Raw genomic sequence first — 24,690 nt, forward strand, 5'->3', positions numbered from 1 at the left:
ATTAGGTAAAAATATCTTTTTATCTCCGGAGTGTCGCCTTAAGTGAACATGAGCTCAGAATATCTGGGGAAATTGCTTGTGCAGTAAGAATTTTTAAAAATGTATGAATAATTTCAGTCATGCAAAATCAATGAAACTTACATCAAATTAAGGAGGAAACTCCAAATAACAATTTTACACAAAAACTAAAAATTGTAATTTTTTACCAATACCACATTTTATACTCCCGTTAGGCAGTATTTCCATTTTCATTCCTAAAGGGAAGCGGTTTAGACAACTTTTGCACTGATTCCGACATCTGCAAAAAGTGGAATCGGAACATGCTTGTCTGGAACATTGGCAGACATTGGTGCGTGCCAATGGAAGGTGTTCGCACTGGTGGAGTCTTACCGAACGGTCAGTCAAGCAGCTTGCCGTCAGCTGTTCATCAGTATAATACGTTGGATTACCTGAGTGTATATGGGGCTCATTATCGTTGCAAGCATAACAATGTATATTTCTTGAAATATAACGTGAATATGTGTCACTGTCTTGCCTGTGTAGTGGGTCGGAGGCTCCCCAATTCCATGTCTCACTTGTAACGCTAGATGCGCCGTTGTCGAAATGAGTGTCATTCGAATAGTGTCTATTTCTATTTCTAAACAAAAAACGTTTTAAACTCCGATGCACTGATCCCTACATTTCCAGAAGGTGGAATCCGAATATATTTGTCTGCTACGTTCGAATTTCCCAAGCGCATTGCTGGCATGTCTAAAGTGTAACGGTTAATAAAAATTAAGAACTAACCTAAATGGCCGTGCGAGTTTGCCGTGTGGTTAGGGATTGGCAGTTGTGAGCTTGCATCCGGGAGATAGTGGGTTCGAACCCCAATGTTGGTAGCTTTGAAGATGGTTTCCCGAGGTTTAGCATTTTCACACCAGGCAAATGCTGCGCCTGTGCCTAAATTATGGCCACGGCCGCTTTCTTCCCGCTCCTATCCTTGTCCTATCCCATCGTCGCCATAAGACCTTTCTGTGTCTGTGTGACGTAAACAAATTGTAAATAAAAATAACTAACCTAAATGAAAAGACAAATCTCTGGATCATCGTTCGTCTCTGCCCCATTCATTGAAGAGGACCTCCTGTTTCCTTGAAGATGACAAAGAACAGAAAAGAACCAGGTTTTGATGGTATACATCCTGAATTCCTCAGCCAGTGCGGGAAGAATGCAAAGAAACTTATTTTTTTACAGTTTTTCTCGATTATCCTACTTACAGGAAAACTTCCCACAGAGCTCGAAGGAACAAACATTCTGGCTATTCTAAAACCAGGTAAACCTTCGGATTGTCCAGAAATGTACGGTCCAGTTCCTTTAAATTAGCGTTTGTTATAAGCTCCTGGAATGACTCATATATAACAGAATAAGTCTTCTAATCCTGCCAATACTTTGAATGGAACAAGCTGATTTTAGATGTAACCGTAGACGTGAGGACCAACTCATATTTAGACAGATTTTGAAAAACGATTGAAGAGTGGTGCTGTGTTGATGGTAATGTTTGTAGAGAGGGGTTTATGTGTAAGTTCGTCAAACTTGTGGGATGCAAGGTAATGTCACAACTCACAAGCAATGTGTTATCAAAGAGATTGATCCAGGCTATTCTGGACAATAAGTACACCAAAATTAAACACTCAATAATGGTCTCCTTCAAGGGTCTGTGCTCGCCCCATACCTCTTTAATTTGTATATCGCAGATATACCTTACACTGCATCACTCCAATTTGCTTATGTTCAACAATGCACTGTAGATGAAATAGAATTAATTCTAAACAGAAACCTTGGCATTTTGTGTGAGTATTTTGATAAGTGATGTCTAATTCCAAGCACCATTAAAACAGAAACCTTTTCTTCAATCTAAATAACAGAAAAGCAAACAATAACTTGAAAGTATCACTCAATAACTTCCCTGTATCGCATAATCCTAACCGCGAGTACCAAGTTGGAGTAACTCGTGGTCATTCAAAAACATTTGATTAAGAGTGCCACCAAACTGAGAGCAAAGAACAATATCATTCAAAAACTTGTAGGATCTTCATGGGGATTCCTGTCAAATCTACTCCACGTTTTTCCTTGCAGTGTTGATTTACATGCCACTTCCAAGAATAAGAACACCAAATAATCTGGTCCGGGAGTTTAGGTAAATATTAACAAACCCAGCCCTCCCCCTCCATAAGACCTGGCTGTTAGATTTGAAGTCTGAAATCAAGATCTCCTTCCGTTCAAACTTCCAGGGAGCTCCATAAATAGGTCCTATAATGTATTTGGTGAGTAACAATTCGAGTGGAACAACACAGTATTCACCTGGGTTGTCCTCAATAGAGTTCGCACCAATCATGGACGGTGTGGCTCATCGCTACATAAGTGGGGTATGAGATCCTCCCCTGAGTGCGACTGCGGTGAGGAAAAGCAGACCATCCGCCATATCGCCACTGAATGCACAAGGAGATCGTACTTGCGGCTACTGAAGGATTTTGTGTAGGCTACTAGGGAGAATGTTCAGTGGTTGGAAAATTTAGATTTAATGTTATCAACCCTCTACTGCATACAGTTGCCGTCAGGCAACAAATAACTTTTCATCCGTATATATGGATAGATATTATAGACAGAGGTAGTTTTACGGCACACCTTCAACTATACAGTCAATTAAACACATATCCCAGTGATGCATTTTTTATATAACATAAGACAAAACAGCCCTACAACCAAAGGTACTCCTTCCATACACGCGTACCAACCACCGTTTATTTTACGTGGGGCCCTCTCCATCACATTACTACAGGCTTCAGGAGTACCTCTGGCTCAACCTCAAAGACATTACCGACCTACGGTCGTGCAAGTTGTATTTGCACCTTACAGCACGTACCCATGGTCAGTAGATAGTAATGTTCGGTCTTTGAATGTTAAAAGCTTAGCGTAAAATCGGGAAAAATCGTATATATATTCCACTATGGCAATCCACATCACATACGAGTGTTAAGCTATTACCCCCAGTTAAGAATTGCTGGTACATCTAAAACACTAAACGTATGTTGAACATTAAAACTTGAAATTTTCTTCACCAAACGAAAAATAATTCATGCAGTAGAGGGTTAACTCTCCACGAGTTTGGTTGATTGTTTAGTGTTTTTCTGGCTTTTTGTTATGTATTAGAAGGGAAGGGCGTAGGGCTGTTAATCAGGAATACTATTGCAAGCAACACTGTTTCTGTTAGTCATGTAAATGGGTATATTTGTCAGTTGGAGTATTTAGGACAAGAATTGCCTGAGTGTGTTCACCATGCGAGGATGCAGATGAGGAGGAAGTTGAAAAGTTTTATGAAACATTGAGTTAAATTCTAGTCAGGATCAACAACAAGGGTAGTATAGTGCTAATAGGTAATTTTTATGCGGGAGTTGGAAATATAACTAATAGAAATGGGAAGGAGATGGGTAAATGTGGAAAAGATATGGAAGCTAATAGGATGGAAAGCGTTTAATGGACTTTGGTGCTAGTATGGAATTATCAGTTACGAATACGTTCTTCAAGCATAAGATTATACACCGCTACATATGGGAGAGTAGGGGCGTCAGATTCATAATAGACTGTATCATAACGGACTTTGAATTCAGGAAACTTGCTAAGAATGTGTGGGTGTTCTGGAAATTTTTGATGATAAGGACCGCTATCTGATGAGTAATGAACATATTATCTCCAGAAATAGGATGGAGAATGTGAAATCTGTCTTCAGATGAATAAGGGTAGAAATATCCTGGACGAGGAAATTAGACAGAAGTACATGGATATGATTAGTGAAAAGTTCCAAACAATGGACAGCAAGCAGGTACATGATTTCGAAAGCTAATGGATGATATGCAGGTATTCTTCAGTAGAAACAGCAAGGGGATGCCTAGGAACAACTGTGTGTAAAAATGGGAGAAACAGAATATCTGGCGAAATGATGAAGTGAGAGCAGTTTATAAACGTATAAAGAAGGCTTCAGAAACGGATTCAAACAAGGGCTGATGCAGAAAGAAAACTTTACTCAGATGAAAGAAACAGAGCGAAACAAATAGTTATTGAATCCAAGAAAAAGCAGTGGGAAAGGTTTGGTATTAACCTGGAAAGACTAGGTCAAATGGCAGAGAAACCTTTCTTGACAGTAATAAATATCATAGAAAGGAACAGATAAAAGAAATGAAGAGCGTATCGGGTAAATCAGGTGAAGTCATAAGATGTACCAGGGAATCACTGGACAAGAGGGAGGAATAATTTGAAAATATTCTTAACGTAAAAAAAAATATTTCCGTAAAGTCGCGAACAGTGCAGTGAAATGGCAAAGAGGAAAAGAATGTTTGGTGAAATAATGCTAGAAAATGCTATATAAACTGAATTGTATAAAGCATCAGGAATAGGTAAAATTGTGCATGAAGTGGTGAAATATAGTGGGAAGGCAAAGATGGAATGGCTTCATAGATAAAGAAGGTTAGCACAGAATATTTGTAAGGTACATCGTGATTGGACTATAACAGTAATTGCACCTCTCTATATGCAAGGGAACAGGAAGGATTGCACCAACCATAGAAGTATTTAATTAATCAGTACATCAGGCAAGGTGTTCAGTAGCATCTTGAAAGGGAGTGTGTGATCAGTGGTAAAGGGGAAGTTGGATGATAACCAGTGTGGTTTCAGACCACAGAATATCTGTCAAGGTCAGATTTTCAGTATGCGCCTGTTAATTGAAAAATACTACGAGATGAATGGACAATTATGTTTATGTTAGTAGATCTAGAGAAGGCATATGACAGAGTACGGAGGGTACTGGAGAACTGTGGATTAATGGTAGATTAATAAAATCAATAAAAGGCATTTATGTTGACAATTGGACTGCAGTGAGAATTGATGGTAATGACTTCAAGGTACTTACAGAGGTTATACAAGGCTGCAATCTTTCACCTTTGTTGTTCATAGTTTGCATGGATCATTTACTGAAAGGTATAAATTGGTAGAGAGGGATTCAGTTGCGTGAAAATCTAGTAAGCAGTTTGGCCTAGGCTGACGCCTAAGTCTTAATGCCAGTTTATGCTCAAGTTTGCACTCTAATGTCTTCGAATTTGAAAACAGGTTCAATGAGTATGATAAGAAAAGTAGTCTTTGCAATACTAATGTAATGCCAGTGGTAAAAACCTAAAAGAATTGAATGCCAGGTTGGGAATATAAAGCTATAACAGGTAGACAGTCACAGTTATTTAGAATCTGCGTTTTCCCAGGATGGTAGTATAGTAAGTGAGACTGAATCAAGGTTCAGTAAAGCTAATGCAGTGAGCTCGCAGTTGCGGTCAACGGTATTCTGTAAGAAGGAAGTCTTCTCCGCTGTCTTTACATCGGTCTGTTTTCAGACTAACTTTTATATATGCGAGTGAAATCTGGCTGGACTCAGGGTGTTTTATCCATAAGTTAGAAGTGACAGACCATGAAAGTCACGAGAATGATTGCTGGTTGCAACAAAGCGGGAACAATGGCAGGTGGGTAGTAGAAATAAGGAGATAAGGGCTAAGTAATCAACGGATGAAGCTGTAACCATTAATCGGCTTCGATGGTGGGGTCATGTAAGCCCATTGGACGGGGGTGGGTTGGCTAGGAAGATAATGGACACATTTATGGAGGTTAAGGGAAATAAAGGGAGACCAAGAGGGCGATGTTTAGACTGAGTTTGTATCGATTTAAAGATAATAGGTATCAAACTAAATGAGGTCACAGCAATAGTTGCAAATAGAGGATTGTGTCGGCGTTTATTAAATTCACTCAGGCTTGCAGACTGAACGCTGACTAGACTTGAAATTTGAAAAGAGGTTCACCGAGTGTGATATGAAGATTGGTCTTCCCTATATTAAAGTTATGCCAGTATGTAAGAAACCTGAAAGAAATTGAATGTCATGTTAGGAATACAAAGCTGTAACAGGTAGAAAATTACAAGACTGCATAGAATACTATGTTATGTTCACGTTCGTGTTAATGTGATGAATGCACATGTTTGTACTGTAAGAGAGAGCAGTGGTATGGGACTCACACTGGACTAGGCTAAAGGTGGTTTAGCGAATGGTTTGCAAGGTTAGTGGATATGTAGTGAGACAGAATGTTGGGAGACGCTGGAAGCTAGAAGGAAAAGAACACGGCTGAATGCCTATGAGGGACGAACAGACGACTAGAAACTCAGGACCGATCATCCATGTAATGCAAACGGCAGGAAGAATGTCCAGTACGAATGGGTCCATAGGCAAATGAAGGCCCAATACACAAAAACGCCCCGTCACACAAAATGTCGACATAAAACGTCCAAACTTGAAATGTCCTCTCCATGCTGTGGCCCAAAATAAACAAATATCCGAAGTGATAACGGATAAGGTCCAGTAACCAAAATGTCCTCAAATATAAATCATTTTTAAATACTTTGAGGAAACAGAAATATTTCTTCGTGTACGTTAATTCAAATATTCTCTTCTCTATAAATTAACAAATCATAAAATTGGACTAAATCTTAGACATTTTTATTCAGGGGACTTTGGCATACTGTGGACAACTTTTTTCTGACCGTATTAGACACTTTATCTCGGGATATATAGAAGTTTTTACGAGATTGCGTTGTAATTATTGTGCTACATGTAGTGGAATATTACGTAATATTTTATTTAATTATTAATGAGTGACTGCGTTTTAATTATGTTAGGCGACGTGTTAGGGAATGCTCCTCAGATTCATTTAAATATACTTGCTTTTAATTTCTCGACCGTAATTTATAAGTGTCATTAATTGAATCAACCGTTTAAGAAAGAATATATCTCCAAATATTCGATCTTGTTATTGCAGATTAACGTTCTTCTTGTCCTGGTGCACCTTTTCACAAAAGGAGAAGCACTGATGGAACCAGTAACATTCTGATATTTAAGGTCGATTTGTGCGTGGTTTGGAAGTCATTTGAGAAAGGGCACATACCCCTCGAGAAGTGAATGACATGTTGCTTATTGGAAGGAACAGATCTCTGCTCTTTGTTGAAACATGTGAGTACAACTTCACTTGTTTACTAAGTTCATTTACCAAAATTGTCTTTGGGTAAGGGGAGGCTTCCCTGAAATTCTGAACGTCTCCAAATTTTAACCACTTATACATGCACTTAAGAGAAATAATCACACAAAGATTTGAGACGATCGGCTAATTAGTTTTTGAGGTAATGTATTTATATAGAAAATTTCCATGCAACGTGAAAAAATCCTTGTGTCACATTTTCTTGTTTTCTAAGCTGAAATTTGGATGGCTAGTTATAAACACGCATAGAATTAATTGATACTATGCATTTTTTGTTGTTAGAAAAGATATGTTAGAGATGCAAATTTTCAAATTTCTCTGACTTGTAAAATTTGAAAAAAAGATGTTATTGCAAATTTAAAGGGCGAAAAAGGTATTAATATTCATTTGACCCTAAAATGCAATAGTATCACTTAACCCTTACGAATACTGGAAGATTTACTGAAAGTTTCACTTGACTTCGTTAAGAATTTTGTCGCAAGGATCCTTTTGTATGGGAAGAAATGCTGAAAAATGTAAATGTGAGAAAAAAGCAATTGAAAGTTCAGCCAAATATACCCACTTTTAAACTGCTCTGCATCATTATGTTTCGCCTTCAAACATCCTTTTCCTATCTACCTCTGATATTTTTCTCCATTTTACCAACTTCCTATCTTGCTTTTGTGTAAAACTGTTCCTTTTTCTGTTGTTGGTGCACCGTCTGTGGTCCCGTTTCTCACTGGTGGTCAATGCTGATAGGGTAGTAGGTTCATCCCTCATGCAGGTCACAACTTGGAGAGCCTTTACACATCCCATATTGAATTCCATCACAGATGTAATTACTGCTAGCTCCAGTTTATTTTTGGAAACAAATGTTTCCATTGGGCAATTTTTCCTTGGAAGCACAATGTAGCACCAAAATATCCTTAGCCTGTCGTCGTTAGAGAACAGGGCGTGGACTCGCTCTTCCAGTGCTCAGCACCTCCCTTTCAAAATGACGCTCGTAGCTTTAAAAGTGGTGAAAGTGATAACTCTTTTTGGAAGAATAATTTTTAAGCCCAAAATTGAAAATCCATGTTTGTGATAAAATTGGCCAAATTTCAGTAAAGCCTCCCCTCCGTGCGGATTCTCCCTTTTCTAGTGGCTGTAAAATACGTAAGAAAGGTGTAAGAACTTTACTGCATGGTGGCCGAAATTTTATAAGAGGGGAGGAGTGTCGGATGAATCTTGAGGAAGGGGAGTGCAGCCAGCATCGTTCATGCATTTCCTTTACTCTGCCAAGGTCCAGGAACCTTAAGGGCAAAACAGTTAATCAACGGCCTTATTGAACACAGCTTCCATTTGAAACTAGACAGCAACGTCCGCCTTCCTAACGAATTACCCAACGAAGAACCAATTACTATTGACGGGAACAAGATGAATAACCTAAAGCATCCTGAAGTGTACATTCCGGAGAGAGTATAGAGACTGTTTCAACGAAATACTGTTCGTCTTCCTGTTTGACTGTCATCATTCAAATGATTATTATTGTAGAGCAACGGCAATGTGTACAGATGTGTTGTTGCTGCAAAACTGATTTTAATTCAGCCATCATTATCTTTCCATAAATTCCATCGTCTTTACTCTATACTTTGTCAAGTAACCTAGCCACGGTCAAAACAAGACAGGCTTTTAAATCAGTTGTTTGTTCCTCCTGAAACTGGACAGAGTCCTTTCTTAAATGACTGATTCTATTTGATGTTTCTTTTTAAATTCTCCTTTCCTTATCAGGGAATTTCTAGCTTCGACTGTTTCTTGCTGCTTTACTGTCGTGCATAATGTCAATGTTTTACTATTGTACGTAATCTTTGGTTCTGAAATTTATCTGATTTGCAATATACTCTTTAATAATAATCATTTAAAGCAAAATTATCGGTGAGTAACAAATATGTTCCGTATGTTATTGTGTGATTAGGAGAATGTACTAATAATTGCCCATGATATAATATTTTATCAGTCCATAATAATAATAAAATCATCATAATAATTATACCAGGCACGGGATTAATACAGCGCATTGGAGTTTAAAAGGGAGGAGGGCTGGTGTTAAATGGGAGTGCGCTCACTGCATAAAATTAAGGAGCATTTCATTTTTTTCAAGCAGCTGAGATAAATGAACAATGTTGAGGAGAATAATAGGCACTATTAGCCTTAGCTCAACACGGCCTACTGGAAAATTAATAAAAGCTCATTCACTTGCAAATTTCCTAAGGAATACATTACCATTTTTGCGGTGCTGTTGCTAAGGCTCGTCCTTACGTAATGTTCAGCTCTGAATCTCGTTCTTCTAGCATCACGTTGTGTTATCAAGAGCGAGCTATTTCTTAGGTATATAATATAGCACCTAGATCTTCCCATTTAATCTAAAATAAAGAATGGAATGTTGACTGTTTTCTTTCTTGAATCCGGAAACTCACTAACGGACATAATAAGTATGCGACAAGTATCTCTTGAATTATGAAGAACTGACGTAATTACGTTCAGCTATTATTAGTCCGGTGCATCCCTTGTAGGGCAGACTCTCGGACGAGCCATCTGTCATGTCAATGTGGCGGATAACAGCGCTGTGTGTGATGTGTGGTTTTGCACGATTGTTTGGTACAGTATGAACTCTCAGTCTCCGAGCCAAACTGTTCACGACCGGCGAGTTGGCCGTGCGCGTAGAGGCGCGCGGCTGTGAGCTTGCATCCGGGAGATAGTAGGTTCGAATCCCACTATCGGCAGCCCTGAAAATGGTTTTCCGTGGTTTCCCATTTTCACACCAGGCAAATGCTGGGGTTGTACCTTAATTAAGGCCACGGCCGCTTCCTTCCAACTCCTAGGCCTTTCCTATCCCATCGTCGCCATAAGACCTAAAGACGTAAAGCCCCTAGCAAAAAAAAGAACGAAAATTAAAAATAACGAGCAAAGTATCGCATAACTATTTTCTCCTTGCTTAATATTGCAAGTAAAATTTAAAAAAAAAAGAGCTCAGCTGATTTCTATATTTGTATGCATGCCACGCCTTGAATGATTTCACTAAGATATTAAAACGATGGAAGTAAGATAGCAGGGCAAGTGGAATGAAGCAATGTTAGCGGATTATTGCTGGGCCTTAAAGAGGTGTACGTCTGAAAGTCACAACAGGGCATGAAAAAGGCGCAACATTTCGACCGATAAATTGAACATCTGAATGGCTGGAAGTGCTTTTTATTAACATAATTCAGTGTTTTAAAATTAATTTTGTGCATTCAAATTTTATATTGCGTGTTAAAACACGTTTAAAAATAATAAACCTAATTTGACGTTATTGAAATACTTGTTTCTTAAAATGACATAAAACCAGGCACGATAGAGATAATATGAATACAGAGTTGGATTGTACATCCCTCAATACCTAAGCAGATGCCCGGTATATTGTCTTATTAAATTATATGCATTTTTAATGATAGAATTTGCCAATTTTGAGGTTTTTCGATATCCTTTTCAAAATTACACAAAAACCTGACGTGATAAAGAAAATATGAACATAGATGTGGATTCAGGGCACTTTACTTAACAATGATCAGTAATATTTTCACTTATAGCAGAGAAAAAACTCTGAAATGCATATCAGTGTTATTGCTGTTGGTATGTGCCTTAATGACCACAAGTCCAACAGACGATTGGGCATTTAGCTCCACCTGTACGTGTGGACAGCACGCTTGAACTCTGCGAGCACGAAGATCTTTCCTCCTTCTTCGCTCCACATCGTGAACTCTCACACTTCTTCCCAGGAATCTGTCTCTCATCTGCAGGGTGCAGGTTTAAGTAGAACGTATTTAACTAAGCAGTACTTCTAAGGATAATGCGTAAATTAATTTAAGGAAAGATAATTATATGAATAACTCTGAAATAATGTGGTATTCTTATACACTGGAATACTAACACAAAGGTTTTACAAAACATATTAAATATTCTCATTTATTAACATCAAACGGCAGTAAATTATTCTTCCCATTATTTACAAAATTATCAATGATAGATGTGACTACCTTCAACGCTACAGAAACTTTACTTAAGCAAAATTTAAACAACATCCTTCATCGTCAAATGTTTGAAGAAGAAATTATGAACAAAAGTTCATGGCTTAATAATTAAAATAAGTTACACAATTTGAATTCAACACGATAAATTTTTATAACACGTGTCATTTCGAAATATCTTGCTCATATTTATTTTCCCGTTGTATAATGTCAGTTAAATGTCAATAACATCACTGAAATATACACGTTACTCCTTTATGTATTGTACCAGGAATGCCTATGGTCTGGTACATCATAATTATAATTAATTCTTTGTTAAAGAACTGCTGAGTTTTAACATTTGAAACAGCCTTGCGAACGAATGTTCTCGATCCGCTGCTTGCTGCAGGAGTGAGAGAGACAGCACGATGTTACGGAGAGAGGAACTGGTTGAGTGACGTCATCGCCACATGTTGTAGACCAACCCCTATGGAATGTTCTAGAAACATTTTAAAAACTAACAAACAGCGTAAGATACAGAAATATGAGCTACACCAACGTGAAGCCCGCATTTACAAAGGGCAGTACCCAAAATTTGAAGTCAATCCATTCAGTGTTTTCGGAAATATTAAGGTGGGAATGAAACCACGTTTCGTCGCTTGGAGCAGCGAGCCAGCCAGCCACGGGTATATAAGGTCATCGACTCGCCGTGGATACTCAGTTGAAATCTACAACTCATGGGTATGTCACCCGCATAGGTCCTACCCTTCCGAGGGCCCAGCTCAGACTGAATACTTTAGCCCTGCACTCGCGGGGGCGCGCTGTTGTACTTCACGTCACTCACCGTAAGCCCACGTGACGAATACGGCAGCTCCTATTGGTAGAAATATCTCCCGATTGCTATTGGTCAATTTGAGTTTGACAACTTGGACCACGTGGGACGACCACGTTTGTGACACTTTGCTTCACTTTGATTTGTATGCATTTATCTGTTATCTTCGTTTTCGTGTTTGAAGAAAAAGTACAAGATAGTTGAGGTAAGCATCCTTATGGTTCTTGTTTTACTAATCTCCTGAGGCCAGAACATGAAAATATACCACACCAAGGCAAATGACTTTCGGATAAATTGAATCATATTCGCCTAGTCCTAAATTTGCTATTTATTTTATTTAACGTTTGAATATTGTTTGCGGGATATTCCATTCTATTTTTAAAACAAAATCCTATTAAAAGGATAGTAGGCCGCAGGAGGTTAAGTAGTTATTAAGTTGATGATTGATAGCTGCTCATGTTCCCAACAATTTCTTTTTGGCTGTCGCTGTTTTATTACCTTTTTGCATGGTGGTTACATAAGTCTACTTGAAACAGACACCTTAAAATTCTGTTGATGTAATGTTATATTATTTATGATAATCCACTATCATTTTGAGGGTATTGAAATTAGCAGTAAAAATATAAACTGATACAGTGTCCTTTATTACTTTCTTCTATTTCCTTTCATGTCTCAGACCATGCACGAAACGTGTCAGATCTGTGGCATTTACACAGATAGCAAAGAAGGCCAGCAACAGGGAATCTTATTTCATCATTTCCCTGTTGGTAGACCGGATATTTGCAGAGAGTGGTTGGACGTTGTGGGGGGGTCGAATGCTTGCGGCAGCTTCCTCCGAAGCAGCTGAAGAACCGCACTGTGTGTTCTAGGCACTTTCGCCACTCGAGCTATCCAGGACCGCTATCAAGGTTGCTGTATAAAGATACTGTCCCGGAAAGAGGTAAGTAGTAGTAGTAGTCGTTGTTATTAATTTCACAGTACTGTGACCTATCAAATTTTCCCGGGTTTCATTTCAAATTGCTCTCCAGAGGTAATGATGATAAATTCATCAGTGCCAGATGAGGGGGAACCTCGCTTCTCATAATGAAATTTACTATAATGCCTGTCACACCTGGTCTTGCCGTACCTGTAAGTTGAAATTGGTACATCTCTTACAGGCCTAACATTTATTATTAACAGAATAGTGCAGAAATGTGCAAATTTTATAATTTTTATAATCCATCAGTGGCTTTACGTTAGCTGAATTGTGATGGTGAGGTATTTAATTGAGCTCGCTATATTAACTCCCTCTTTATCTGAAAACCATTTGCACCGTTTTGTCCAGGTTCATTTTAAGGGAACCTGGTACACATTTTTTTATTTTCCACAATTTTTGAGCAATCACAATGAAACTGTTGTGGAATATGTAGGACTATTATAGAAATAACATATCTTATTTTCAGCTAAATATCCTTATTAGTTTATGAGATATGATGTACTTTGTGTTTATGATGCTCGCAAAACAGGCAACTTTCAAAAAGTTCCCTGTGGGATGGATTTTTACCTGAGAGTTTGAAAACTTCTTCCTTATAACATAAAAAAACTCAAGGATGGAATTTTCAATTCACCCTATGTCGCTTAATTAACTCCTGTTTCAAGTTTGTAATTGTATTTTATATGTAATTTTCCACTAATTTTCTGTTCATTTTGCCTCATAAAATGAGTATATTGTAGAAGAATGAAAAATCTATCCTACAATTTTCTTGGTAGGTCACATAGAAGCTACATACCAACTTTGGCAAATATAGGTTTAGATTTGATCTGCATGGAACAGTGCAGGTTACAAAAAATGGTATTTTGAGTTAAATGAATTTTAGTTCTAAAACCATTAAAAGTTTTCATAATGGCCTTTCCAAATCTCTTAAAATTCACCAGCACTATAACTCCTACCCTCCTGCTTCTTCTTGGCTTCATCCCTGTGTACCTTTAGGAGTTTCAGTTTTTCCTGGCTGTTTTCTTTTGCTGGTGAAAGTTTATAATTCCTTACAGCCATTTTCATTTCTTGTGTTGCACTACATCTCATGTTGTATTCTGCAACTGCATTAGAAACAGCTATTCCAAGTCGTTTTGAGGACACAAAGGTCTCTTCTCATGGGCGCCCGGAGGATCTTTTCCAAGGGGGGGCACATCAACAATTTTCTTGAATATAAAAACCAATATAACGTCAGCAACATTAAATTGTTTACAGAAATTTCCGGTTATAACAGATGCTAGATGACTGTCAGTAATTTCAGTTTATGAAATAATCTGGTATGATATTAAACAATTGAACATCAACATTTTTAGAATTCCAGGGGAGGCAAATACCCCCCCTTGCCCCCCCCCTCCCTTGCGGGCGCCAATGGGCACTTTTTCCACATACATGCATGAAGACTTTCATTGGCAATTTGAGTATCCCCTTTACAACATCTAGACAGAAGTTCAGTTGATGCCAGCCTTTGGTATACAGACAAAATTTTCAGCAGCATTGCAATTGTGAACTGAACTGACATTTTTTGTGACTTTGAGGGGTTTGTCCAGTTGCGATACTCTTATTGTAGAAGCACCATGATTCAGGTCTTTGGGGGCATTTCTTATGCTTAGGATCTTCTTCTGTGGAGGAGTAATAGTATAGTGTGGCACATATTGCAGATTTCATATTATCTACAGAGGGAATATTTGCACATATTGCCTGCCTATAATCATTTGTGAGCTTCGCAGTAGTTGCTTCCTTCAAACTTCCAGGTCCCCTTCCCCCAAGTGTAGTTCCTTCATGGTTGACTAAATTGTAGGATGAAGTAGTTCATAACATAGCTAACAGTTGGCAGTATATATTGCAATATTAAAAAATAGTATAATCTCAATGCTACTGTAAAGAGGGAATTAATGGTAACAGAAGGAACACGGATAGCCGAGCATACAGAGGAGAGGAGGCGTGGTTGATAATTAAATGACCGTGCAGAACCATTTAAAAACGACCGTAACTACATCAAAAACAGTCACAGCGGCACAAAACCACATTTGTTATTTAGAGGATGGTTAATATAATTTATTTATGCCAGAATTCAAATTTCAACAATTTCATCCATTTAAAAAAATGTGTCCCAGGTTCCGCTAACTTTGTTGTCTTCAGAATATTTTTCAAGCCTGACCACAGTTGCTTAAAGATCATCTTTGTTCTGAGAACCTTTATGTAGGTCATCAGCATATACCGTTATACCATTCTTAGTGTGTGTGTGGTTTTTTTTCATATAGGTGTGCCTCGACACAAGGCTGGTCCACGGCCAAGTCCTTCCGCTGCTATGACTGCTGCTGCTCACACCACCTGCACCACCGGCACTCCTACTGCTTCTGCTACTACTACCTACTACCACCGGTGCTGTTGCTGCCACCACCATCTCCATGCCTGCCGCTGCTACTACTGCTACTGCTATGGGTAATGGTGCTGCTGCTATTACTACCATGACCTCCACTCCTGCTGCTCCTGCTTTCACATATAAATACTATAAAACTGTGAATTTAAATGATAAATCATTAGCAAAATTTCATCAATTACATCGGAGATCAAATGTTTAGCTTGACCACTACGTAGTCACGAGCTGGGGTCTGGATTAGCGTGGAATCACATGCGAGCCCTCTGTTCCGCATAACATCACAAACCTGTATGGCAGTCCACGTGCCCACAGCAACTGAGTGGGAGGCCTAACTCCACTGTTACATGATTTGGAAGGAGCTATAGAACACTAGAAGATCAAAGTAGGCCTACTCTGTTATATCTTGTTTGTGATGATAACATTCAAATAGTTCAATTGTGCAGTTAATGTTTACCTGTCTGATATTTTTGTTAACACCCTGAGGGGAACGAATTGAAATTTATTTTCATATTGAAGTTTTACATAGTATTCCCCACCTGCCTACTCATTCTTGCCACCCGGCTGACAAACATTACTGGGGAGAACACTGGTGCTAATGTTATTAATGTTCATTTTACATTCAGATTAAACAATTTCAATTTGTGAATGCTAATGATTGTTTATCAATATATTTAATTTTGTTTTACAAAACACCCAGCAAGGAGGCTGTGCAGTGGGGTCATGCATCTATGAAATTGCGCTTGTGCAGTGGTGGGTTCGAACCCCACTGTCGGCAGCCCTGAAAATAGTTTTCTGTGGTTTCCCATTTTCACACCAGGCAAATGCTGGGGCTGTACCTTAATTAAGGCCATGGCTGCTTCCTTCCCGTTCCTAGGCCTTTCCTGTCCCATTGTCGCCATAAGACCTATCTGAGTTGGTGCAACCTAAAGCAACTAGCCTTATAATAGTTGTCCCCCTGTGGGTAGGGGCAGTAGACTAACAGCCACGACATCCTCTGCCTGCTGTAAGAGATGACTAAAAGGGATCCCTTGTGCGCTCTGCACTTGGGATCTGGGGTAGGCGACCACGGAGCCCTTAATTGAATTTTGACATTGCTTCCGCTTACTTGTGCCAGGCACCGCACTTTCATCTATCCTATCTGATCTACCTTGATCACCACCTGTTCTTTTCTGCTCCCGATTGTATTATGTATGGAGGCTTAGGGAGATTTATTTTCAAACCCTCCATGGCCCTGGTCTTCCTTAGCCGATACCATCATTATTCCTAGTGTCGGCCCCCTTCTATTTCTTCTCTCCGATTACTAATATATATTGGGGGTGGTTGCCTAGTTGTACTTTCTCTTAAAACAATGGCCTAGATGTTAGGCCCTTTTAATCAACAAGCATCATCATCTTAAGCAAGGAGATTTGTGGTGAGGGCAAGATGTTTGGTGGCCATGGCATATACTAGGAACTGTCCCATCATTCGCCTTACTGCAGGTGAAAGGAAAACCATTCTCAGGACAGCCAGTGGTAGGGGAACAGCCCGTTTCTGTGTCCCAAATGCAGAGGTGTAGAAACACGGTGGAACCGTGGCCACCCCTCCTCTGCTTGGTTGGCCGGTTGGAGTGCATGTTATCATACCACAGATCAGCCTATCTGCAACCACCGACATAGATTTCTGCCTTCATTGTACAGTAGATACAAATGGCACTGTCTGAAGTGAGTTTCCACTGTCTTCAACTGGCATTTTGTGTAGGTCACAGCACAGTCCCTTGCACACCGTAATGTTGTGGAAGGTAGCAGCATATTGTTCATAATACTGTACTAAATTATCAAACAATTTCTTGGATGTAGCTCTTAATAGGTGGAGCTATGTTGTGACTTGGCATGGGTATGTTTTGTGCTGGATCAGCTGCCATATTATTGTACGTAGATCCTGATGCTACATATTTCTGTCAATTTATTGGAACTCCTCTCCTGTGGATGGACTGAAAGGAAGCATTATTTGTACCTCCTGCATGTTGTATGAGGGAACAATCACAGAATCTGTAAGCGCTCTCTTGTCTTTTAAACTCACAAATGTATTCATGATTCCATCCTTTTCCATGTACCAGAAAAATTTAGATATATCCTACTGTCACACAAAATAGAACATTTCTAACTATTGTAAATAGTGCAGATCAATGAATACAAGGGATGCACACAATTTTGTAGCTTGACATTGGTTGTCATCTAAATGCAGATGACTGATTGAATGATATGTTGTGTTTTGATGCAATATGTAGGAACAGGGTATGTGCTATCATGTCTTGGTTTCTTCAAACACTACTCTGCCAGAGATTTGCCATCCTCTAGTAGATGCAAAAGAAGTAAAAATCTCAATATTTCTCAGTGTGTGGCCCTAGGTGCCTCATTTGACAGACTGAAAGATGTATCATATAGTTAGTTCCTTGGGAAAATAGGCTACAAATGGTGTTGCTGAAAACTTTTGACATGTCAATGCAACGTTAGACTGCAATAAGAGAGAAAAGTATTATGTTGTAACTTGTCAGTTCCAGTCGTTCTTTCATAAATGAATGATTTTGTATTTGTGTTGTATTGAATAGTTTTCTGGCTGATGAATATTAATTGATGATTAACACTGCTGCATGTAATGTCAAGAGATTATGATATACTATGATCACTAAAACTTTTGTGCAAATTTCTACACCATTTTATACCTGTAACACTGTGGATAGTAGGTAGAATATAGCTCCATAAATCAAAAGATCATGTTTCATTTCAATTTACCTTTGAATCCTACAAACTCCCTCCTTATCATATGAGTTTGCTTTAATCATTTTGGTTCCTGTGTATGGTTTTCTTTCTTACATTGTATTTATATTTTATTTTCTGCATAAGTAGCATATCTTGATACTATTGATTGTTACGGTTGGCTTAAGTAGTGTTAAAGAGGACTGATGTACGAGGGGATGTTAGTGTCTATTTCTGTTGTAGGTCTTAATCTGAGATAAGGATTGCCAATCCCACTCACCTTCTGGACACTTCCTTCCTCCCTTTGTGAGTTAGCTTCCTTTTCCCTCAGCAGAAACAAAAAAAAAAGCAGCATAGGCAAGGCCAGTCACTCCCATCCTTCGTGGCTTTGTGAATTAGTAAAAATAAAATATAGCTCCATAAATCAAATAATTATAATAAGCAGCACAATCTGGAAAGCTTCTTTTCTCCAGCAAAAAAATTATTATTAATAACAATAAAGCACAGGCCAACCTCCAGGTGTATCACTGTTCAGAATGCAGAAGTTCAGAAAAAGGTAACAGAACGAAGGAAAGAAAGAAAAGGAAATGAAAGAAAAACATAAAAGAAATAAAAAACGAAAACATAGATTTAATATAATATTTAAGAGGAGGGGAGGGGGGCGCGAACCTGGGTACCCTCCGCGCGCTAAACGGTTTAAATCGCCCGCCCGGTAATTTTAGTTCAGCCCTGCTCTCGCCAGGGGCGCTAGCGTGCGATTCCTGGCGATCTTTGCGCAGCCGTTGCGTACAGAAGTGAAAAATAACGTTGAGAGTCATCTCTTACTCATTCTCTTTGCTACAACTCAACCATACAAGGCGACAATGCTGTCGTGTCGCGCTACGTGAAATCGGAGTGAAAGCCGTGCAGAAAACTTAGAATGTTCGTCGTACGAGAACGCGATACCTGTAATTTCAGCCGCGTCGTGGACTTGTGAAATATTTCAAAGTGCATCTAAGTTGAACTCCGTGTTATAAGAAACTTAAAAATGTTCTACCGAGTTGTGGACTTGTGAATTAAAGGTGCATTTAAGTCGATCTTAATACAGTGCAAGACATAGATCTCTATCGTATTATGGACTTGTCGATTTATCAATGTGTCTTCGAATTCTGTCACTCTCAGGTACAGTGTTACGGACGTTTAAAGGACTGTGTGTGATAATTTGAACTGATTATTGTCGACGCAGTCAAAAATTTAAGGACGTTTCTACGTGTGTTTTCATATTTGAATACAACTTTGAACTGTTTAATGTGTTATGATAGTCAAACACTCAGTGATTATTAGGGTCGAAGGTAGACAATTTGCATGTATTTGACGAATATTTGGACAGTGTTATTAGGAAAGTGACTGAACCTTAAGGACACTTTATGTCGGTTATAGGATATACGGACTTCAGTAAGGCTAACTTACATTGAAAATTCAGTTAAGACGTGCGTTCGAGATTTTTAGAGACTGTTGAATACGTCGTGTATGAACTGAAGCTGTGCTTAATATTTCCATGAACTGTGACTTGTCGTTTCATTCTTAATTTATTACTACGTGTTTTAAATGTCATGAACTGTGCCTAGTGTTATAATCTCGCATTAAGTGAACTGTTCATTTAGAAACTGTGCATTTAAAACTCTCGTGATTTAACAAGTGGGAACATTTTACTCTAAATACATCACACAGAGACCTGTGTTTCAGACTGTGTTAAAGCCTGTATTATTTTGTGTATTACCTTAACTGCTGCATGAGGAAGTGCAATTATGAACTGTGATTTCAGACTCACATAATATCAAAGTGCAATACTAGTCACCCTTAACTTGCTAACAGACAGTGCTACGATTTCATATTACCGTGTCAATTGAATTTTCTCGTGTGTAATTATACCGGACGACACCGGAAATCTTGACAAAGTGGTATCTACTCGAACATCTGATTCAACGTGGGACATGTGACGACGTTGGAGGAGATACATGATACATCGAGGGATAATACGTGGTACGTCGAGGGATGTGGAACGTGGTACGCCGCGTTGGTGCTTGGTTCGACCTCATGTTGATCATCGTGGGAGTTCCAGTCGCCGATCTGCGGAGCCGCGTTTCATCAGTTCCAGTTCGCTGAACTCAGGTGATATGAGTGCACTTTACAATTTTCTCTGGTGAATAACTTCAAAATATTGCACTAAACAATTACTGACTCATTACAAAGGCACTTTTCAATCATAATTGTTGAGTGCTACGCTAGTCAAATCGAAGTGCGTAATTCATGAAAATGTTATTATCGTGTGAATTTCAATTCTACAACCTAGATAAACTGTAGGAATTGATTTAGATGAAATGTAGGTCTGTTTCAGAAAATAAGTGAATTTAGATGGACTTTAGAATTTTCTGAAGCCAATGTGTAGTTTTCAATCTGTGATTTCAATTTAAAAAATACCCCAGGATTTCACATGAGTGATTTAGGAGAATCAATATCTATCTTTGAACCTTTTCAATTGATTAATTAATTTAAACTTCAGGTTCTTCACAAGAACGATTCAGGAAATAAGTGTTTATTTTGAGTCATATTTAATTTATGAATTTATGAGTCAAGACTTTAATTTTACTTTAGGAATCAACCTATATGAACTGTAGGGTTTATTTGAGTGTAATAAGAGTTGATTTTTTACATTTTCAAACATTAAGGAAACATATATGATGAAAGGTTATTTTTCTGTTTAACTTTACCAGCATTAAAGATTTCTAGAATTTAATTTAAAGTTGAACATGTCAATGAAAGAATATATTTTCAAGACAGTCTCTAGTGCTTAAATGTGAGATAGAAGCAGGGTTATTCTCATTCAGAGTTTGAATAAGTTTATCAGAAAAAATTATGCCATCTATTATTCGTCATGCGAAATTTCCTTCTCTGTACCGGCTCCTAAGTAACGCACACTACCTGAGATATTTCCCATGCTCAGGAACCCATCAACGTTTCCTAGTACAGTAATTAAAATGAGATCCCTTTTCCAAAATAATAATAAATGCATATCAAAATATAAACAAAGCCGTCAACTTTGTCACATGGAGTTAATTGACATCGAAAACATTGACACAAGGAGGGCACACATGATAAAATAAATGAAATCCAGATCGTATTGGAACAAAAGACCAGATATTAGAATGAGAATGTGACCGAGACAAAATATTAGAAAATCATTAAGGGTAAACCTGTGATAAAAGTTATAAACGGAATGTCATTTCTAGGTAAAGCATTTTATGTACATAAACATAAATAGATAAGGTAATATAATTAAAATAAAATAAAATAAAATAATAAAAAAATAATTAAAAGCTCCGTACTGTTATCTTTCCTCATAATTAAATGCAAAACATGAAAAGAATACCCTTATTAACTGCCATGCACCATTAAATGAAGACAATAATGGGAATACAAATAATAAAGAGGAATTCTGGGATCAGTTAGATGACCGAATATCTAAAATTCCAAAATTAAGCCTAGTGATACTACTATGAAATTTCTGTGCCCATATTGAAAATGTAAGAATTTCTAGGCGAATAGCAGGAGAATATCCGGCTTGCAAAAGAACAAATAAAACTAGTATGAGGTCAGTTGCTATCTGTAAAATATTTTGAGCGAAGATAATGACGACTTCCTTCAAGAAACTTCCAATAAAAGCTAAAGCATTGATATCTCCAAATCCAATGCTATGGGAATTTCATCTGGACTATGTATCCAAATCTAAAAGGCATAAAATAAATCATGAACGTTTAAGTAGTATGAAGCAGCGAATTTGACTCTGACCATTACTTGCCTAAAATTAAACTCAAATTCTTACCGAAAGAAATCATAGAAGGGTGGAAGGAGTTAAGGAATATCACATAGACAGGCTACAAATCTCTTAAGAAACATTAAAAGCATTTCAGGAATGTATAAACGTAAATGAACATGGGATGTGTCAAGATCTGTCTAAAGAAGTAACCAACAGGCGAGGAAACATTTGGGCTAGTTGAACCTAAACACCCGAAATTTCTATCGTATTTCTAAGAGCAAATTTAAGGGCTATCAAGCCACCAGTATATGTTTTAATAACGAAAATGATAGAACTGGCTCAACAATACTGACAACTGTGAAATTCTAGTGAAGTATTTTGACCAATTTTTGAACTGCTCTGAACCTAAGCATAAGTTGTAATTCCCAGACACATTGTTGAAGAAATTAAATAAATCATTAATAGATTAAGAAACATTAGAGGTAGTGGAGAGGACTCTGTAACTGCTAATCTTCGGAAATGATCTCAACCGAAATTCATATAAAAACTATGGTTAATCTTTGAAGATATTTGGGTAAATGAAAAGATTCCGGAAGAATCGAAATTGGCCTTCATACGTGCATTGTATAAAAAAGGTGGTAAGCAAAATGTTGATAACTATAGCGGAGGATACCTGTTGCAAACCGCTCACAAGGTATTATCAAAAATCTAGCAGAACAGGGTAGAAACAACACTTGCCATGCAATAACGTGAATATCAGGGTGGATTTCGGAGAGTTAGATCTTGCTCAGCACAAATATTTTATTTAAAATCAAAAATTCGTCATAGAATACTGAACTACAAGGACATAGAAGTTCCATTTGTGGATTTTAAAGCCTTAGATAAACTTTAGATAAAATAATATGGGAATTTGGAGTGAAATCTAAATTAAAAAACCTAATACGGAAAACAGTTAGACACAGTCTCTAAAGTAAAATTTATAGGCGAAATATCAAAACCTACCAAGATAAATACAGGTGTACAACAAGGTGATGTCTTATCGTCAATTCTGGTCAAATGTATCCTAGAGAAAATTTGAAGGATTCGGAATGGAAAATTAGAAGAACTTAAAATTTCTCCAATAACTCTGGAGAGAATAGGGGAGGGTGTACGGGGCATAGATCAAGCGTTGATTGGTTGTTGAGCGTCTGGCGTCTCAGCGCGGGGGGGTTTGAAAAGTGTGCACGGGAAGTGGGTGTGATTTTACCTGGCGGGTGATTTGAAAAGTGTGCGAGCAATTTTGTCTTGCTGGCTAAGAGTGCATGCATAACATTTAACCTAACACTGGCTACGTGCTCAAGCTTAATCTTACAGGCTTGGATTCGACTCCAGGCTTAACCTCACAGATGTGTCATCCTTACAGACTAAAGGTTTTCGGCGACGCAAGGTTGCGAAAGAGCTTGAATTGGAAAAAAGTGGCCGGGGCCTTCATTAAGGTACAGCCCCAGCATTTCCTGGCGTTAAAATGGAAAACCACGGAAATCCACAATCAGGCTGGCGACAGTGGGATTCGAACCCACCATCTCCCGAATGCAATGTCAAAGATACGCGACCCTAACCACAGAGCCAATTAGCTCTGCCCAGTGAAGGTTAAAATTACCCATCCGGCCGGAAAGTGAACTTTGGAACCCCTCGACCAACCACTTACTCATGGAGAGGACCCGGATAAATATACAATTCACTGAGAAAAGAAATGCATCGCTAGAATGGAGTCGTGGTAAGTATTGAGTCAGTTTTGCAACACTTCTGAATTAATTTAATGGGCCTACAAATGAACCCCCCACCGGGCGAGTTGGCTGTGAGGTTAGAAGAGCGCAGCTGTGAACTTGTATCCGGAAGATATTGGGTTCGAAGCCCACTGTCGGCAGCCCTGAAGATGGTTTTCCGTGGTTTCCCATTTTCACACCAGGCAAATGCTGAGGCTGTACCTTAAAGCCACGGCCGCCTCCTTCCCATTCCTAAGCCTTTCCTATCCCATCGTCGTCATAAGACCTACCTGTGTCGGTGCGACGTAAAAATAAATAGCAAAAAAATGAACCCCAAAAAAGATAAAACTCATGACAGCATTTGAGAAGAAGCGACTTCATACATTTACCTTATCCATATTTTATAATTAATCAAACACAAGCATACATGTGGTTCTACAGCTTATAATAGAAGCATGATCTAGTCCTGGAGTCTGACGGATAAGGTTTACAACCTACAATTGATGGGAGAAGACACAAATATAGAATCCTTCCATCTCATAGATATGGTCCTCAACACAAAGAATCATATCCTTATTTAATATCCGCCAGAAGAGAATGGGGAAGGAGGTATTCAGCATCACCCTGAAGGAGAGAATGAGGAACACGGAAGTGAGGAAAGGGGCAAGAATTCAGGATGTGGGACCTTAGGATCGGGTGAAGAAAAGTAGGAAGACAGAAGATTTGAAACATATTTTCGGAAAATAGTGGTCAAGAAATACGAAGCAAGGAAAGGACTGGGAAAGAATATCAGGACAGTAGTAATAAAGATAAGCTGAAATTCCCCTAAAAGGTTACCTAGGATTGGTCTAACTAGCCACCTTTCAGAACTTCAAAGGAGTCATTGCTCTGTATGAGTATTCTAAGCGATGTCTAATTCTGATAGATGAATGAATAACTGAAATCTAAACGTAAACGTTACATTATATTCCATAACACGGAAACTGCTGAGAGGTGAAATCACTGGGGAAACCTGTGTTGTTGTACAGGGTGGTTAGTAATCGAGGCACCAAAGTGGCACAAGTAATAGATCTTGGGGAGACGACCACAATGTC

The 24,690-nt window shown here is 38.4% G+C and overlaps 1 protein-coding gene and 1 long non-coding RNA gene across 2 annotated transcripts in view; one reads left to right on the plus strand and one right to left on the minus strand.

Annotated features, from left to right (window-relative positions):
- Positions 1-24,690, minus strand: part of LOC136863322 (allatostatin-A receptor) — a 1,657,357-nt gene that overhangs the window by 1,553,806 nt on the left and 78,861 nt on the right. The window lies entirely within an intron of this gene.
- Positions 11,827-18,068, plus strand: LOC137498422 (uncharacterized). Its single transcript, XR_011017796.1, has 2 exons — positions 11,827-12,868; positions 15,202-18,068. It is a non-coding gene; the product is annotated as an uncharacterized lncRNA (long non-coding RNA).

The sequence above is a fragment of the Anabrus simplex genome, chromosome 2, assembly GCF_040414725.1.
Source record: "Anabrus simplex isolate iqAnaSimp1 chromosome 2, ASM4041472v1, whole genome shotgun sequence".
Lineage (NCBI taxonomy): Eukaryota > Metazoa > Arthropoda > Insecta > Orthoptera > Tettigoniidae > Anabrus > Anabrus simplex.